General features: G+C 44.6%; 1 protein-coding gene across 2 annotated transcripts in view; it reads left to right on the top strand.

Moving 5' to 3' along the window:
* Positions 1-908: 908 nt before the first annotated feature.
* STARD13 (StAR related lipid transfer domain containing 13) overlaps positions 909-20,264 on the top strand; it is a 218,720-nt gene continuing 199,364 nt past the window's right edge. The window contains exons 1-2 of one of the 2 annotated variants that reach the window (XM_083437010.1): positions 909-1,010; positions 11,598-11,700. The gene's annotated coding sequence lies outside the window, so the exon portion shown is untranslated. The remainder of the gene's footprint in view (positions 1,011-11,597; positions 11,701-20,264) is intronic. The other variant, XM_083437009.1, reaches the window with a different exon arrangement.

Here is a 20,264-nt window from a genome sequence, read left to right as displayed (position 1 = left end):
CCGGTTTCGAATCCTTCCTGTTAGTTTATCTAATTCTGCATAGTCCATTAACTTCATCCTCCATTCTTCAATCGACGGTAACTCTTCTTGCTTCCATTTTTGGGCCAATAATATTATTGCTGCTGTTATTGCATATAAAAAGAGCTTACATTCCTTTCTATTTATATCACTCCCCACAATGCCCAATAGAAATGTTTCTGGTTTCTTTATAAATGTATATTTCAACATTTTTTTCAACTCATTATATATCGTCTCCCAGAAGCATTTCACCAGGACCCCCAATGTTCGGGGGGTGGGCATGGAGGAAGACAAGCACAGAAAAGAGTGAGACATAGTTTCAGTGGCTGGCTCTTCCTCTTCCTGCTACGAAGGGGAAGGAGCCCCCGGGCTGCAGGAAAAGGAGGAGCCACAGCCATTGAAGCAGCGCTGCCACGTTGGCTCTGCCCCCATGAAATCTGTTAAGAACGGAATGAAGAAAAAAGAAGAAAAATGGCACAGTAGGGGATTTTCTGCAGTATAGGAAAATCCAGGTGAAATGTAACAAAAATACAGAATGGGATTTTGATGGCAATGATATCATGTAGACAGTATAAAAATACTTCCATTAAATACTTCCATGCTTGAGTTGCACCAATTCCGCGATAAACTCTAGTCTGGAAACATACTAGGTTGTTTGAAAGGACATCTTTTTTGAAAGTCCTATATTGTTATCTCTTGACTTTTTTTGTTACCCATTGCCTGACTGGGCAATATAGTGCGTAGGGCTTCCCACATTGCATGTTTTTCAGAACACAAATGTCAAGGTTAATTGAGTCACAAAGGGCATGTGCTGATAGTGACATGTGCCTCCCTGGTTTTTTCTTCGTTGGTGCAATCTGCAGGAAGGGGCTGGCTGCTTGTCCCTGCAGAATAGGAGTGTCTGCGGCAGGGGCTATCTGGCTGCAAAGAAACAAAACTTCTGACAAGATTGTTGCGTTTTAAAGAAGGATCCTGAAGGTGTCACTTGTCAGGTATGAAGTTTTCCTGTTTTCTCACAGAGCTTAGTAGGAAAGCTTAGCAGTTGATAACTTTTTGCTGTTTGAAAGATGTGTGCCTACCAGATGGATGGAAACTAAACTGCCTGCGAAAATCATATTTGTTAGCTCTGTCATCTCATCTGTGGTAAATAATCGTTTCACTCTCCGCCCTCCATTCTTGCCCTTTGAACAAATGCAGTTGGTCTACACTGAAATGGTCTCGGTTTATCTGTGTCACTTTAAAATAGGTTTCTGTAAAAAGGTAGCCAGGCTGAAGTAGAATCCCAAAGGGGTTTTCTGTCAAATGCATGTCAACTTCTTGTGTTTGTTATGAGGACAATTTGGGGTGGGTAGGTGTGTGTGTGTGTGTGTGTGTGTGTGTGTATCAATATATGAATTTAGAGCAAACTCTGTTTTAATATGACCTTGAGAATGGTGAAGATATATATGTGTGTAGGTAGGTAGGTAGGTTTGCTATCTGGTATTGGGAAGCAAGCTATGATAATAGTAATGCTGTAAATCAGCTTGAAAAATTATGGCTCATCGCATTACATAATGGATCCTGTATTAATAATGATACAAAAAGTGAACCAATACCTTGTTGCATTGCAGGAAGAATTGTCCATGTTGTTGAAAACACTGAAAAATGACTCATCATCTTTCCTCTCCACCCCCCCCCCCCAACTCCTATCTTTTGGTTCATGAAAAGTCTGAAGTAGTTCCTGTTTTTGTATAAGCAAATCCAGAGGATTAGCCTTCACAGATAGTAGTTTGGACCTTCATTGCCCACTTGCACAAGAAATGCTAATATGCGCGCGCACACACACACACACAGACACACACACGGCCTACTCTAGTTTTGTAATTTTAAGGTGTTTTAAATTCTTTTTAATATTGTATTTTAAAGTACTGTAACCCTCCCTGAGATATCAGGGTGAAGATAGAGCAATTTAACAATGATGATGATGATGATGATGATATAGGATGCATGTTTGGCAGTTTTCACTTTGAGAAACATCCATTCATCAACATCACAATTGTTACTATTGTTAGTAAGAGTTATGGGGTGTTAGAGGAGGGGTAGTACCTCTGGTAGATGACATGTTGTGCTCCTTCTGGGGTAGTTTGCCCACCTTTGCTTCACACCCTGCACTCAGCTCTCACCTGTGGCTCCTAGAAGCTGCCAGCATGTGACAGTGGCCACATGCTGGGAATGGCTTTGACTGGCTGGCTGAACCAGGTGAGAGTAGCCGTAGGGTCCAAACCCTCAGTGAATTAGAGGCTTCCCCTGAATGCAATAATAGGCTCCGGCGGATTCAGTGGACGAGACCAGTAGTGAATCCAACCATCATGAAGGCGGCTACTGCACAAGCTGTAGAGGGAAATGAGGGGCAGATGGGGCTCATCAACCTGGGAAGGTAGCCCATCTAGAGAAGGATACCTCTGGTCCTAAACCTCTGCTGCCTTGTGGCTATACTTATTCATGAGAAAGACCTCAGGAGTAAACCCTGAGGAAAATTCTGTACCCGATTCCTTGCAGGACATCTTCAGGAGAAGAAAACGCTAAGGAGTAAACCCTACACAAATCCAGAGTAGAGTCCCTAAGACGGTTGGATGGTGCCTTGTATCCCTCCTTCCAGCAACTTCCAAAAGGTGGAGCTTCTTGTCTGGGCAGCCCAAGAACTTCATACACACTTCCCAGGCTTGCTCCTTGGAGAGTTCAGTTCAGTGCTGCTATCACAGCAAAACAACAACATGGGAGGCAGCAGGCATTGTGATTCTCCAGCTTTTTGAGTTCACTCCTGAGACGCACTCCATCAGCTCTCAAGACAGACAGATACCAACAGGATTGTTAGCGGAGACATGTGAATAAAACACACGTAGTCCAGAGAGAAAATCCAGGTGAAAGTTTACTGAACAAGCTGAACAAAACAGTATACAAGCAGAGCAGAAATCAACATGAGAGGCTTCTGCCTTTTTGACATGCCTTGTTGAGAGCAGGGTTAGATTCAACTTCCACAAGAAAAATCCCTCACAGCTAGAGAGAGTATCAGTGTACATGTTACCTCAGTAAAGATCACAGGGATGTCCCTGATTTAGAGAAGCCGTCTCGGTTTCTGATTTGATCCCAGAATGTCCCACTGTTCCTTAGGATGTCCCTATTTTCGTTGGAGGGTATGGAATTATCCTACTCCCGAGCCGCCTGAAGGCAATTCTGTATAGGGAAGGTTTTTCCCCCCAATGTTTTAAGTTTTATTATCTGGGAAGCTGCCTAGAGTGGCTGGGGCAACCCAGTAGGATGTGTGGGGTATAAATAGTAAAATTCTCATTATGGAATGAGACGTCCCTATTTTCATTGGAGAAATGTTGGAGGGTATATGAGATCATGCCACCTTCCATGTTTGCTATTCAACACCTCCTCCTCTATCACCACCCCTTGGTTGTTGAATTAGGCTGTGTACACATTTCTGGCTTAAAATGGAATCAGGTCATTCTTTTTCTCAATTTGGATTGAAGCTGGTTTTGGGCAAGGCACACCAAAACACATCTTCTCATTTCATAAAAATGGCAAGATAGAGACAGGACATGTATGGATGGTGGCCAGGGTTTACATGGCGGTTATACAGTGGTGCCTCGGGTTACATACGCTTCAGGTTACAGACGCTTCAGGTTACAGACTCCACTAACCCAGAAATAGTGCTTCAGGTTAAGAACTTTGCTTCAGGATGAGAACAGAAATCGTGCTCTGGCGGCGAGGTGGCAGCGGGAGGCCCCATTAGCTAAAGTGGTGCTTCAGGTTAAGAACAGTTTCAGGTTAAGAACGGACCTCCGGAACAAATTAAGTACTTAACCTGAGGTACCACTGTATGGTGTCCACTGTTCATTGAGCATGCATTCCTATTTGTTATACAAAGGTTATACAATGTTGCATCAAATGATTTTTAGCTCACACTCTCCAGTGAATTTCCTGTCGCTTTCCTTATGGCAAAAAGCTGCTTGGGGTGGGTTTTTACAAATTATGAGGGCACAGATCTCTGCCCTGAGGGGCTTGAATCTAGAAATTGACACAAAAAAGACTACAGAGGAAAGAAATTGGCGGGGGGGGGGGGTGATAAAGGAAGAATATGTGATTAGTTAAGTGACACAAAAGCCCTGTTCAGGCATTCAAGGGGGGGGGGATTAGATGTGGGGGAAACACAGGGATGCAAGATGGCCACCGTTGCTTGCTCACTCCTGACCTTCATGCTTTAAAACAGTTAAGGTAAAGCACATTAACTATAAACCCATATTTTTCATATTCCGTAAGATAAAACAAAAATTATAAATGAGCATACATATATGGAATGCACTTATTTATTTCACTTAGAGGCCACCATGGATTTTTAAAAAGTGTTTCTAAAGTCCTAACGGCAGCTGCGTTTTGACATTTAGTCTTCTTCAGAGGCCCACTAATTATTATCTGAAACAAAAATAAATAAATACAAATCACGTGGGTTAGAATCTCAGATGGGCAAAGCATTCTCTTAATAGAATATAATGCAATCTTAAGTGCTGGATTTTGGGCCTGTCTGAGGTTCTAACCGTCATGATGTATATTGGTTTTTCTTTTAGATAATAATTACTGGGCCTGTAAGTGAGATAAATGAATGCTTTCCTTATATTCATTTATAGTGTTCATTTTCTCATATCCAATATTAAAAACCTATGTTTATGCTGTCTGTAATTAATGTTTTCCCTGAACCCTGTTCTTTGTAAGTTGTGTGAAACTCTTTTTCTTTGTGTCGTCATGCCTGAAGGCCAAATTATTCACACTTTAGCTGAAGACGTTATAAGCCTGCATTGACTTCCTGGTCGGGAGGAAGATTCTCTGCACATCCTTCCAAACGTATGAGGAATCTCCCTTCAGACCTTCTTGCTCAACACAGGAATGCTGGGAGTAGAGAAATGCTGTGGGGGCTAGTTTGTATCCTGAACCACACATATTCTTTGAATTACTGAAAAAGGTTAATTGTTTGAAGAATAGGCTATGTTTACATAACTTATAGGAATCAATTTACCGTATTTTTCGCACCATAGGACGCACCAGACAATAGGACGCACCTTGTTTTAGAGGGGGGAGAACAAGAAAAAAAAATTCTCCCCCTCTCTGCCCAGCGCCCCTTCAGCGAAGCGGCAGGAGGCGCTGCGCAGAGAGGGGGAGAATTTTCCCCCTTTTGTTTTCCCGCTCTAAAACAAGGTGCCGGTTAAGCTGCGTTCAGGCGGCTACCTTGGAAGCCTGGAGAGCGAGAGGGGTCGGTGCACACCGACCCCTCTCGCTCTCCAGGCTTCAGGTTCCTTTCGACCTGCTCTTTGGGGCTGGCGGGGGGAAGCCCACCACCAGCCCCAAAGAGCAGGTCAGGGAGCAGTGGAAAGGCGCAGTAGAGAGGCTGCTGCCATAGTTGCGCATCACCTCTCCAGCCGGGAGAGGGGCTTCTTTTGCCCCGCGCGAGCTCTCCCGGCTGGAGAGGTGAAGCGTGGCTATAGAGGCTCCTGCCGGAAGAGGTTCGCAGGGCTATGGCATCTTCGCTCCATAGGACGCACACACATTTCCCCTTCATTTTTGAAGGGGAAAAAGTGTGTCCTATAGAGCGAAAAATATGGTAGATAGTCAGAATTCATCAAAAACTACACTTAGCAAGAAAAAGGGGGAGGGAAAAGAGATGCAAATAATGAAGAATTGTTGTTGTTAATTTATTACTTGTACCCCACCCATCTGACTGGGTTGCCCCTGGGTTATAGCAGGGGTGGGGAATCTATGGCCCTCCAGATGTCATTGGACTACAACTTGTGTCCATTGACTTTACTAACCATTTGGGACCTCTCTGTATACTAAACTATCTGGAGCCAAGATGACACCTTTCCTAATACCTGCCACCCAGAGCCTTAAGATCTTCTGGAGAGTTGTTGCTCATGGTTTCACTGGTTAGTGTGATGGGCAAAGACAGGGCATTCTTAGTGGTAGTGCCCTCTTTATGGAACTCGCAGCGAAATGAAATGGAAATCTTCCACATTAGTTATTCATGGATGATAGGTGAACACATATTTATTTACCATGATGATGATGCTAGTTACAGCAGAGGCTCCTGTGCTGCAATTTTTACAATGAATGCACATTTTTGTTTTGTATTGCACATTGCTGTTGCAAGATGTCTTGTGGAGGAAGGGTGGGATATAAAAGCAATTTCCATTAAATAAGTAAAAATTCCTTTCTCTTTGCACCAGCCTGGATTGCAGGACGGTCACAGCGAACTATAGCAATTGAATACCCTGTGCAATGCCAAAGCATACCTGTTGCCACTAAACACATGTAAAAGAGAACAATATCAAATCCTCTTGCATCTCTGTAGGATTTAAGATGCCATTTAAATTAACCAATCATGGAGAACACTTGGCAGAATACTATTTCCTTCTGTCATGACAAATCAAACAGCAGCCTAAGAATAATGGCCTCTATTTTGCAGCCCACAAATTGTGCATTAGGGACCTCTGGGTCTGCATATAGCTCACACTGGAATTCAAATGGCACTTCTCTGCCTTTAACTGTTTATAAATAACATTGCAGCCATTAGCACAGCATCCACACTGCTCGCCAGTTGTTCTAATTGATAATTGGATTGAAAGAGCAAGTTGAAACATGCTGATGCAGACTGCAGCAAAGAAAGATCAGAGCAATCTTTGTCTTCCAATCTGATCAAGGAGATGGTCTTCCTTGAATACAAAAGCAGCGCACCAGTTGATTAGTATGATGGTTACATTTGGAATTTTGATCCAGTCATAATTACCTGCAATCTATTGCTGTAACCACTTAAATTAGCAGCTGTGTGTTGTTGTTTTTCTCAATTTGGACTGAAGCCGGTTTGGGGAAAAGCCCATCAAAATGTATTATTTCATAAGAAACAACAGGATAGATGTGGATTGTGGCTAACATCGTGTGTACACCACCTCCCAAACCAGCAGTGGAAGTCCACTGGGTGGAGAGTCACTGGAAGAGTGCAAACAGCTAAAGTCTATGGGCATTGTGAACTGATGTCAACCATTGAATGGGAAAGTTAAAAAGGTAAAGGGTAAAGGGACCCCTGACCATTAGGTCCAGTCATGGCCGACTCTGGGGTTGCAGCTCTCATCTCGCTTTATTGGCCGAGGGAGCTGGCGTACAGCTTTTGGGTCATGTGGCCAGCATGACTAAGCCGCTTCTGGCGAACCAGAGCAGCGCACGGAAATGCCGTTTACCTTCCCGCCAGAGCGGTACCTATTTATCTACTTGCACTTTGACATGCTTGTGCAGGTGGGTGGAAGTACTACTGGTAGGCTTTCCAGGAGTGGTAGCTTGCAGAAATCCCTCCAACAGGATGTTCCAGGCAGGGGCTGAGCTACCCCAGGATCCACTAGATTCCAAGCCAGCCCCGCAGCTTTCACTTGATGGCATCAGGCCCTATCCAGGCTGACATAGCCAGCTGACATAGCCCGGATCAGGCTTTCCTTCTCACTTTCCACCCTGAACAGGGTGAATGATGGCTATGCTACTCTGCCCAACCTTGCTGCTGTCTGGCCAGGGTCTAGATAACTCTGGCCAGCTGCCCACAACACTCTTTTGACCTTTTTGTTGCAAAAAAACTAGCACCCTGTGGAAATTCTCAAAAAAAACTTCTTTGTCAATTTAAATGTGATTATATCCTCAGTAGGCTTTTAAGTTTAGATCCATCTGCACCATCTGGAATAAGGTAAAGGTAAAGGGAGCCCTGACCATTAGGGCCAATCATGACCGACTCTGGGGTTGCGGTGCTCATCTCACTTTATTGGCCGAGGGAGCCGGTGTATAGCTTCCAGGTCATGTGGCCAGCATGACTAAGCCGCTTCTGGCGAACCAGAGCAGCACACGGAAACACCATTTACCTTCCCACCGGCGCGGTACCTATTTATCTATTTGTACTTTGACTTGCTTTCGAACTGCTAGGTTGGCAGAAGCAGGGACCGAGCAACGGGAGCTCAACCCATCGCGGGTCCTAGGCTCTGTGGTTTAACCCACAGTGCCACCTGCGTCCCTACCATTAATTTCTCGTGTCATCTAGGTAGGGACAGGTTTCTGCCAAAGAGACTGGGGAGCTGGGCTTGAGAACGGATGCTGTTAGGAATGGCTGCACTGGAACTCCTAAGTCTAAGCCAATTTTAGATGGTTCTTTTTTGTGTGCACAGAGTATAACAACACAAGCAGAGCCCTGCTGGATCAGACCAAAGACCCATCTAGTCCAGCATCTTATTTTTACTTGGTGATTCCTAGCAAGTGGAACCCTAGCAAGTGGTATTCAGAAGCATACTGCCTCTGACACTGGAGACAGAACTTAGCCAAATTGGCTAGTGCCATTGATAAACGTATTCTCCATGGAGATGCCTAATCTTTTTTTAAAGTCTCCAGGCTGGCGGCCATCACTGCATCTTGTGGCAGTGAGTTCCATATGCTCTGTCTGAAGAAGTGCTTTCCTTTGTCTGTCCTGACCTTCCAGCATTCAGCTTCATTGCATGGCTCTGGGATTCTACTATTATGCAAGGGCGATCCCCGTTCCTGCTTCCATGTTTACAAAAATTGACATGGTTTCTCCAGACTTCCGTTACTTGTTAAAAACAGGATTCTGAGAAAAACTGATTCTGTTTACTTAGGATGCAATATAATGGGTCATTAAAAAAAAAAACCTGACAAAAAGCCAGTGCGAAAGTTAATTTATAAAAACACAAAGCCAAACAGCTGCTCTGATAACTCGTTTTCTGCCCTGTTCAGGGGCGCACTTAATTTTGAGTGTTATTGGGTGTTTAACCAGGCCTACGTCAGTGTAACAGCACACTCTGCCAGCTGTTAGAAATGTTTGGCGATGGTGCAAGTCTGATCTGGCAAGTCAACATGGGCAGCTGACGAGGATGAAAAATGACAGTTATGTGAAAAAGAGAATGATAACCATATGGCACCAGTATTATGCTAATACTTTAGATCTGAGGCATTATTTGGTTAGGCTTAATTTGAATGCTCCACATTTACAGACAATTTAATTATTGTGTAATTTTATACCCAATTAAGTTTTGATCTTCCATATTGTACTAACTGTAGGCTTTCCATTCAGCAGGAATGGATATCTGAACAAAGCTGGGTGAGCAATGAGCGTAGGCTTGCGGCCTGTCATTGCTATTGGTACACTATTCTGCATGCTTTATTTGCAAATTTTACTGTGTGGGTTATGTTTTTACACTGCTAAAGCTCAAAAAGAACTCTTTCACAGATGCTAGGTTCTCTCTTTGAAGGAAGATTATACAATGGATTTGCTAATATAGCTAAACACAGAACCATAGCAACTTGCCTCTTTGTGTCAATTACAGGTTGAATCCATGTGGTGTCTGCTTATTTGATCCAGCAGAACAGGGATTAAGGACTCAGCTACATTAGTTTTTTATTTAAAGCGTTTTAAATGCGTTATAACACTGGGACACCAGATGGCGCTGTAGAGTTCGATCCTTCGGCAACGTGATTTTCCATTATGAGCTATACAACGTGTTTTCCTGAAACTTTATTTTGATGTGTCTAGATCCAGCCCAGGCCAATCTTCAGTGATTCCTGCGCCCCACTCCTGCCATCCAACATCCTCTTAAATCTGGAGGACGTTTTGGAATTTTTGGATTGTGTTCCCATTCCCCTGACAAAAAGCCAAGGGTCTGACTCAGCCAGAACTCACTGGAACTCAGTTCCGGCACTTTTCAGGTGGGCGCCATTGCCATTCTTAGAGAATGAGGGAGGTGTTCATTGTAAGTTCTGGCACCTCCCCCCCCCCCCGAAAAATAGCACATTATACATTTCAAGACATGATGTCTCCCCAAAATCCCAGGAACTGTAGTTTGACGGGGGTGGCACTGTGGGTTAAATCACAGAGCCTAGGACTTGCTGAGCAGAAGGTCGGCGGTTCGAATCCCCACGACGGGGTGAGCTCCCGTTGCTCTGTCCCAGCTCCTGCCAACCTAGCAGTTCGAAAGCACCTCAAAGTGCAAGTAGATAAATAGGTACCGCTCCGGCGGGAAGGTAAACAGCGTTTCCGTGCGCTGCTCTGGTTCGCCAGAAGCGGCTTAGTCATGCTGGCCACGTGACCTGGAATCTGTCTGCGGGCAAACGTTGGCTCCCTCGGCCACTAAAGCGAGATGAGCGCTGCAACCCCAGAATCGGTCACGACTGGACCTAATGGTCAGGGGTCCCTTTACCTTTCTCAGGGTGAACTGTGAACTGTAGTTCTGTGAGGGGTAAACCACAGTTTCCAGGATACTTTGGGATAAGACAAATGCTTTCATGTCTGGTGTGGTTGGAGCCACAATCTAGCAGCTTCTTGTGTTCCTGTTATAACTGAAACAACTGCAGAATTGCTTCTGTGTTTCTTCCTTCCTGTCCTTCACTCCCCTTCCTCTGTTTTAGTTTGTAAGCCCCTCAGGGCAGAGACCTGCCCTCTTATACTATGTAAAGCACCGTGCACATTGATTCAACAACAACACCAACTAATGCAATAGCCACGGAGAGACAATGTCAGAATTAAGCACCATCTTTAAAAAACCTCAAAGCAAATCTCAGAATCTCAAAGCAAAGTAAAAACTGCGCATAAGACTAACTCTTTATAAAAAGGGTTTCACCATACCGTGGAAAGCTACAAGGTGGAAGCAAGGGCCAAGGGGAGTTTTCCTTTGGAGGGACTTACCAAGGCTCTCTCGACTCCAACCAAATGCACTGGGTCAATGGGACACACAACAGCGGCATTCTTTGATGAACTTAATGAGCAGATAGACTCAAAGGGGAGGATGTATTCCAGGCTATCGAGGTCCCAAAACATAAATGGATTTAAAGGTCAGCAGCAGTACTTTGAACTGGGCTCGGAAACGAATCAGCTGTTTTCAGCAAGGGAGTTGCATGCTTCAGATAAGCAGTGCCAGTTAACAACTTGGCTGCAGCATTCTGAACCAATTAAAGTTCCCAGACATTTTTCAAAGGCACCCATACATACAACACATTCCAGAAATCTAGACATGATATAAGTCATTAGTGATGTTCCACCTCTGTATTTCACTCCAGGCATTATTATCCTTAGATAGGGCAGGTAAAATCTAGTCAGTGTCCCTAGTTCTTAAGTTGAATTGGGCCACTGATGACATTTTTAATTTTATTTCATGACCTGAAAGTTTAGGGGCAGCTTTCTTTCCTCAGGTGCATGGCTGTGCAAATGAACTCCCCTGAGAATTCTGGGGCGTTTCCTCCTTTCTGCCTCTCTCCCGAAGGGGTTCATCCCTAATATTCCATCGTGTAATAATCCTCCCCAAACAAAGCCCTTATCTATGCAGTACTGAAGGATGATATCACTGCTAGTTCAGCTGTCTAGGCAGCCAGCGCATTCCTTCCTGGTATCGTCCAGGATGAAAAGTCAAGTGTGTGTGTGTGTGTACTGAGGTGGGGGAGGCATAGCCTTGGTTACAACACCTGTCAGCATGGCGATAGCATGATGCATTTTTCAATGTCCTAACCTGTAGAGGCAAGGAAGACCGAGAGCAGCCCAGGAGACGGATTGCCGCAGGGGTGTCAGGAGCTGCTGGGACGAAAAAGGAGCAGCTATGTCCACTCCAAACACATTGGGTAAGCTGCCAAATATTTTAAAAATCACTCCATCTGGCAGATAGCCACAGTATTTCGGCTGTAGTGTGGGATGTTCTAAAGCCCTTTAGCTTTGACATCTCAGTTTGCTGTTGCCATTGTTGGCTTTCAGATGAACATGAGATGCTATATCTCCCCAGGGACGGGGAAACTTCCCCAGCCCAAGGCTGAAGGCCGAGCAGCCTTCTGAGGGGAAGATGCCAGAGGCAAAAGCAAACAGAAATGCAAATGCGGGTTTTATTTATTTATTTGTCACATTTAAAGACCACCTTAATCTTCCAAGAATCTTGAGGTGGTGTACATCAGTGCCGGGTTACCAAATAGGCAGAGTAGGCACTGGACTAAGGTCTCGACGCCTTTTAGGGGCCCCGCAACAATGGATTGTGTAATAAAATTGGTTTATTAAAATGGTTGGTTGGTAAGATCAAAAACGTATTAGGAGAAAATTTGTGAGGGCCCCCCCCCCCATGATTTTGATGGTTAGAACCCTCCACAGGGTTTAATTTGGTACCTGTGTACATGGTTTCATCCTCACAACAATCCTGTGAGGTAGGTTAGGCTAAGAGATAGTGACTGGGCCCAGGTCATCCAGTGAGCTTTGTGGTTGAGTGGGGATTCAAACCCTAGTCTCCCAGGTCCTATTCTAACACTAACCATTACGCCACAATGGCTCATTTCCCAGTAGGCTAATTTCTTCACACTTACATACCGCTGTCTAGCCAGGAAAGCCAGAAGCTTGATCAGAGTTCAAGAGCATACTCCAACCAGACAAAAACACTTGAGGTTGTGAAGCAAGGCTGGTGAGGAGTATGGGTGTGTATCCTGGGGGAGAGTCCTGAGAGGCCTACATTTAGCCCTGTTGGTCTGAGATTCTCTACCCCAGCTAAGCATGATGCTAGATGGACACACCTGGACCTTTCCTACTGTCCTGCTGCCCTTCCTTGTAGCATGTCATAGAAATGAAATGATAGTAGTTCCTCAAGCAGACATTTCCACCTCAGCTTCGCAAGTGGGGATACAGAACCTATGGCCCTTCGGATGTTATGGAACTCTGAGGCAAGGAGCCATGTCTCTTGGGAGAGGGGTGGAAACGTAGAGAGTTGAGGTGTGAATTCTGGAATGGCTGAATTCCCTAACCCTAAACTATCATGGCTTTTCCCTTTTAGTCACAACTGCACTTTATACAAGTGCATATGCTAATAGAATGACGCTTGGGGATTGAAGGGTCGGATGGACAAATAAGCTGTGAGGACAAGCAGCAGCCTGGAAGTAGGACAAGCTGGTGTGTCCTACTTTCTGGCTACAAGTCAAGGAAGGGCTGGGGACATAGCCCATTGGGCTGCAAAGCATGGACTTGAGAAGAAGTGGGGGAAAGTTGGAGTGGAACACAGTGGCAGAGCAACTACTTTCTATGCAGAAAGTCCCAGGTTCTCTGCCAGTTTCAGGTAGGTGTAAGAAGAACGGCTGCCAATCAGTGTGGACAATATAGAGCTAGATGGGCCAGTGATTCGACTCAGTATATAGTGACTCCCTATGTTCCTATAAGTGAAGTGGGGTCACTTTTCTTCCTGTAGATAGGAGAGAACCTTCACACAGGATTCTCTCAGATTACCAGCAGATGCTGTACCGTTCTGGAGGACCTGTTTATTGATTTATTTTCACAAAGTTTGCCAGGAGGTTATATGGTGTCCACTGTTCATTGAGCATGCATTCCTGTTTGTTATACAAAGGTTATACAATGCTGCATCAAATGATTTTTAGCTCACACTCTCCAGTGAATTTCCTGCCACTTTCCTTATGGTAAAAAGCTGCTTGGGGTGCGGTGGGGGTGTGCGCAGATTTTTTGTGCAGGACTACAAGACAACCAAATTCACTTAATTGCACATCCTAAATATGCCAGTATATGATTGAATCTTACCCAGAAATGGGTGAGTGAAAGCAGCCACTATGCTACAGGAAAGGACAGGAGAAAAAAATGCCTAGGACTTGCCAATCAGAAGGTCGTGGTTCGAATCCCCATGACGGGGTGAGCTCCCGTTGCTCGGGCCCTGCTCCTGCCAACCTAGCAGTTCGAAAGCACCTCAAAGTGCAAGTAGATAAATAGGTACGGCTGCGGCGGGAAGGTAAACGGCATTTCTGTGTGCTGCTCTGGTTCGCCAGAAGCGGCTTAGTCATGCTGGACACATGATCCGGAAGCTGTACACCGGCTCCCTCGGCCAATAAAGTGAGATGAGCGCCGCAACCCCAGAGTCGGTCACGACTGGCCCTAATGGTCAGGGGTCCCTTTACCTTTACCTTATTCCAGATGGTGCAGATGGATCTAAACTTAAAAGCCTACTGAGGATATAATCACATTTAAATTGACAAAGAAGTTTTTTTTGAGAATTTCCACAGGGTGCTAGTTTTTTTTGCAAGAAAAAGGTCAAAAGAGTGTTGTGGGCAGCTGGCCAGAGTTATCTAGACCCTGGCCAGACAGCAGCAAGGTTGGGCAGAGTAGCATAGCCATCATTCATCCTGTTCAGGGTGGAAAGTGAGAAGGAAAGCCTGATCCAGGCAGCTATGTCAGCTGGCTATGTCAGCCTGGATAGGGCCTGATACCATCAAGTGAAAGCTGCGGGGCTGGCTTGGAATCTAGTGGATCCTGGGGTAGCTCAGCCCCTGCCTGGAACATCCTGTTGGAGGGATTTCTGCAAGCTACCACTCCTGGAAAGCCTACCAGTAGTACTTCCACCCACCTGCACATTGGTGGAATGGAGGGCTCTGTGCCAGCCAAGGCTAAGGCTGGCAGACCTGCTATGGGATGGCCTCTACCGTAACTCCACCCAGCAAGCCAATCAAGGGGCTGGATTGCACCTTTAGTCTTTAAGGTCCGGCAGCTCTCTTCTGAGAATTTTTGGGAGGAAACCTATTTCAGATTAGATGTAAACTGAACAGCTCATAATTAGTATCAGCCATTTGTAAATTCCACGAGGGGCTATGCAGGGGGCTCAGATATGATTATTTTGCTTTGTACTGGAATAAAGAACATAAAAACATAGATAAAAGCCTTGGACTGTATAACCCTACCCCTTTCGTCTCCCCATAATGCATTCTATTACAGATGGCAATGTACCGAGATGATAAAATCTAAAATACATCAGTAAAATTATTGGATATACACGATTGCAGATTTATACATTTGTGGACTATTGTGTTTCATTAACATTCCTCTCTTTTGTTAGAGCTTTGGAAATGGCTCAGAGAGTAGATGAAATTAGATTTAAAAGTAGGGCAAGATGCAATTAGTCACAGACAGAGCATTAGTCAAAGTTGACAAAATGGAGTCAGCATTTGGGGTGAGCAAATCTAACTTGTGTATGTATGGAAGTTATGCAGGAATATTTTCCTTGCCTTTAGCCCCTAACAGGATTATTGTAATGCAGCATTTTACTTACTTTAAATACATTACCAAATTATTCAATTTATCATGAAGCACCTGTAGTTGACTGATATCAAAGGATATTTGATGAACCAGCTAGTTAAAAACCCATGGGTCAGTCCATCAAGCTCCTTTGCCTGCACAGCCTCCATGGGGATTGTACAAACATAATGCTGAAAAGATTGATGTCATGAGGATGTGTAACAGTCTATCCCGATCCTATACATGCTCACTTGGAATGAGTTCCCTTTTATTCCATTGACTGAAAGCATTCCATTGAAATCAATGGGTGATATATTTCTGAGTAAAATGTGTCAGGGACTGAGGTTAACAGCGCTGTCCACTGAAATCAATTATCCATCATGCTTATTTGAAAGAAAATATATTTAGGAACATTTGTTTTCCCTAAAAATGTAATATGAGCTCTGTTGGATCAGGCCACATTCCATTTCCCACTACAGCCAACCAGGTGTGCCTGAGAAACCTACAAGCAGAACAAAAATTTGCAGAGACAAATCCCTTTGACTTCTCTGGGTGTTCATGTGAAGCTAAGTGTGCAAATGATGGCCAGAGACAGAGCTTTGGAGCCTGTGTAGACCTCAGAAACCCATCGGAAGGAAAACATCTATATAATTAGTGCGGCACATTTTCCTCTTTGTGCTACTTTATTGCTCACAGACAACAGGCAATTTGAATACGCAAATGGAAAAGGATTTTCTCTCGTTTATATGGACCTTGTATATGCTTTGTCATGGAACAATAGGGAATTCGAAATAATGTCTGCAGTTCTGCCAGCTTGGTCTGATAGTTCTGTGGTATGGAATTACTTCATGAATGGAAATTGGAGAGTGGCGATATCTGTTCCGTAAATAACTTGCAGAGTTATAATTTGCCTGACACTTCTTGCCCTTGCATTAATCCTGGGACACTTGTTGAAGAGACAGAAGGAACACCCACCAGTAACAATGTAAAACATTCAGTGTATTTACTGAGCCTTTCCACTCGCTTGATCCTTAACACATGCTTTTACGATGAAGTCATTAATGTTGTGTAAGTGCAGAATTTATGGGGCGATTTGTACCGTGCGGGAGTCCTGACATGTTTTTGGCAAATACTTTCAGATACCATAGACTGATGCCACTTGGGATTTTAGCTCAGGGTTATAATCAGGTTCTAGCATGAATATTTTGCATTAGAATTCAGACCTGATTGTCTGAGAGATTGGGAAAAGGTTAACTAAACAGGTAAACTAAACAGTGCAAACACAGAGTGTAGGGCACTCTGTTAATAGCAGAAGGCTCCCAGGCTGTTAAGGATTTCTAACATTTCCCCCCAGCTTAGTAAAGAGCCAAAGGGCAGATGCACATAAACTCAAGACCCAATTAAAGCACATGACTCCCCCCAAAGAATCCTGGGAAGTGTAGTCTGTCAAGGGTGACTGGAATTGCAGCTCAGTGAGAGACAAGTCGTATGTGTTGGATGTCCTTTAAATGTATGGAGGGCACACACACTTTCCCTTGGTCTTCCAGGCCCAGATGGGGAAGATGGAGTGCCTGGGACCATCAAAGATGCCCCATGTTGTCCTGATCCTGCATCTGAACATTACTGTATTGCAAAAAGCAGAGTTGGCTCAATACATTTTTCTCCCTGAGGTGAAGAACAATATGGCGTCCTCCCCCAAGGCACATACAGAAGCCAGCTGGACTGTTGAATATTACAACAATAATGGTTAAATGCAGTGAGTTTCACTGTAACTGAGGGCAGCAGGCTAGTGTAAGGGATGCTGGGAAGGCCACAGGGCACTCCTAGCTCTGTCTACTGCCTGCCTCTCTGCAGCTGCCGCCTGAGGTAGCTGCCTCTGCCTCATTGTAGGTCTGGTCCTGGGTAGAGGAATTCTCACATGACTTGACCCATGCCTGTCTATTGCTTAAATCAGTAGCTGGTAGGATGGGTTAAAAAGTAGGACTGGCCCTTGTTTTAGCATGCTTCACCATCTTTATGCTGGCTAACCACAGAGAAGGTTTTTGTTTATCACTACAGTAAGGCTGGATTACATGAGAGTTCATTTTTTAAAAAGTTATTCTGGAATTGGAACTGCAATTCGAAGTATGGGAGAAAAATAATCATTCACTATCATGCTGAGATTAACACCAGTAGGCATGTTACAAGGTGTCTGAGGTTGCTTTGCAACCAGGGATGCTTGGTAGAAATAAAATGGGCTGGGGGAGGTGGGGGTCTGCCTGGTAAAGGTAAAGGAACCCCTGACCATTAGGGCCAGTCGTGACCGACTCTGGGGTTGCGGCGCTCATCTCGCTTTATTGGCCGAGGGAGCCGGCGTACAGCTTCCGGGTCATGAGGCCAGCATGACTAAGCTGCTTCTGGCAAACCAGAGCAGCACACGGAAACGCTGTTTACCTTCCCGCTGGAGCGGTACCTATTTATCTACTTGCACTTTGACGTGCTTTCGAACTGCTAGGTTGGCAGGAGCAGGGACCGAGCAACGGACGTTCACCATGTCGTGGGGATTCAAACCGCCGACCTTTTTTCTTCAAATTGCACCTTCCCAATACTGCTTTAAAAACAAAAGCAGAAGTATTTTTAATTCTGCCTCTCCTCAACTTCAATTTGGTCTCTGAGAAACGGACATTTAATCATCAAGTGACAGCATAAGCCACTTAGCCCATATAACACCAGTCTTGAAAGACCTACATTGGCTCCCAGTACGTTTCCGAGCACAATTCAAAGTGTTGGTGCTGACCTTTTAAGCCCTAAATGGCCTCGGTCCAGTATATCTGAAGGAGCGTCTCCTCCCCCATCGTTCTGCCCGGACACTGAGGTCCAGCTCCGAGGGCCTTCTGGTGGTTCCCTCACTGCGAGAGGCCAAGTTACAGGGAACCAGGCAGAGGGCCTTCTCGGTAGTGGCGCCCGCCCTGTGGAACGCCCTCCCATCAGATGTCAAAGCGATAAACAACTACCTGACATTCAGAAGACATCTGAAGGCAGCCCTGTTCAGGGAAGTTTTTAATATGTGACATTTTAGTGTATTTTTCATCTTTGTTGGAAGCCGCCCAGAGTGGCTGGGGAAACCCAGCCAGATGGGCGGGGTACAAATAATAAATTATTATTATTATTATTATTATTATTATTATTATTATTATTACTTAGCCACTTCTTGATTTGGGTACTACACATACTCTATATTGATGCAATCTAAAATCATCTCCAAGGTTTACTGTTAATTAATATTCTTTTTCCATGATTAACCTTCACCTACTTATAGAGATAAAAGAAATCATGAAGTAGGCTGGTGGAAACAAAATGGTCAAAATTAGAGATTATTCAGGTTATTAAATCAGACACATAAATGGCGTAAAAAGAGATTGAAATCTTGCCTAACAGTCATTTTGCCTGAGTGAAGATTTTAGAGTTTAGCTCACAATTATTATAACAAATGTGTTCATGCAAGGTACATCAAGTCGCCTCATTTAAATGGAAGGTTGTCTGCATATGAATATTTGGTTTATGAGATTATGGTCTTTACTGTAAACGTGAAAGGTCTAGCATATAATTGAAATTATGCAAAACATCATTTTAGACATTTTCTTTCATTAGGCCTTCCAGATTTCTCCTTTCGTGGGGTGAAAAGATCTTGTGCTGCTCTTCCATTAATTGATAGAAATTGTCTGCTATTCAGGAACATTATGGGCTGTATTCAGCATGGTTGCTTGCTGAAAGGAAGAGCCCCTTCCCATGAATGCACCTCTGCTTTTGTGAAATGAAACTCCTTCCATCTGTGGTGTGAAGAAGCCAGATGCCCTACACACTGAAAATAACATGTCCCACACCCTGACTAGCATTTCATGAAGAATAGTCAACAAATCCTCTTGATACTGGATCAAAAATTTAAAAAAGGAATCCTAAAAATCCAGATATGACAAATCCACATCTGGATTTTTAGGATTCCTTTCTTTGTTTTCTGCCATTCCTCCCACAATGCAACTCCATCAAACACTTCTCCCTAGACCTAAATAGGTTAAAGGAGTCGAGTTTTCTAAATTTGGCCCCCATCCCTCCTTACATCAGCACAGCCAAGCACCCCTCCTCACAGGCCAGCACTTTCCCCAAGGACTACTGAATGCAGGCATCCATCTTCCCTCCTCCCCACCCCCCAAACTGCCCTTCAATAACATGCCCCGTTCTCAAACTCCTGCTGGATCAAGACTTTGACCCATCTAGGCTAGCATCCTGTTCCCCCGGTGGCCAACCAGATGCCCCTGGGAAGCCCGCAAGCAGGACCTGAGCACAACAACACTCTCCTCTCCTGCGATTTCCAGCAACTGGTATTCAGAAGCATACTACCTCTTGGCTGTGGAAGAAGAGTATAGCCATCGTGGAGAGGATCATCAGTGGTTGCACGTGGAGGTCAGAACTATAGTTGCCTCCTGACAACATTCTGACAAATGAATAATAATAATAATAATAAATAAAATTTTATTTATATCCCGCCCTCCCCAGCCGAAGCCGAGCTCAGAGTGGCTAACAACATTAAAACGATACAACATTCTAAAATCATTTCATTATAAAATCAATTCAAATCAGATTAATGGCAACCATTGGGCTAGAGTTCTGTGAGGATTGCCAAAGGAGGGGGTCAGGCTGTGCCCTGACAAAAGGCCTGGTGGAACAGCTCTGTCTTGCAGGCCCTGCGGAAAGATGTCAAGTCCCGCAGGGCCCTAGTCTCTTGTGACAGCGTTCCACCAGATCGGAGCCACAGCCAAAAAAGCCCTGGCTCTGGTTGAGGCCAGCCTAACCTCTCTGTGGCCAGGGACCTCAAGATGTTTTTGTTTGAAGACCATAAGGTCCTCTGTGGGACATACCAGAAGAGGCGGTCCCGTAGGTGAACAAAGAATTGCTTAGTTATCCTGCTTAGTAGCATTGCAGTCCAGAGGCTGATCAAAGCCTCTAGCCCAGGCTTCTTAACGTTGTTGCTGGAGACAGAAACACCAAACATCAGGATACGTCTAAGTAGAAAAAGAAGCAAATAGGACAAACTAGGTCCTTCACATCCAATAGCCCTGCTCACACCTTCAGAATGCGCTCACTACATATGTGGCTCATGGACAGAAAG

Source organism: Podarcis tiliguerta (genome assembly GCF_965153285.1).
Source record: "Podarcis tiliguerta genome assembly, chromosome: 4".
Classification (NCBI taxonomy): domain Eukaryota; kingdom Metazoa; phylum Chordata; class Lepidosauria; order Squamata; family Lacertidae; genus Podarcis; species Podarcis tiliguerta.
This window is presented reverse-complemented; position numbering and strand designations above follow the sequence as displayed.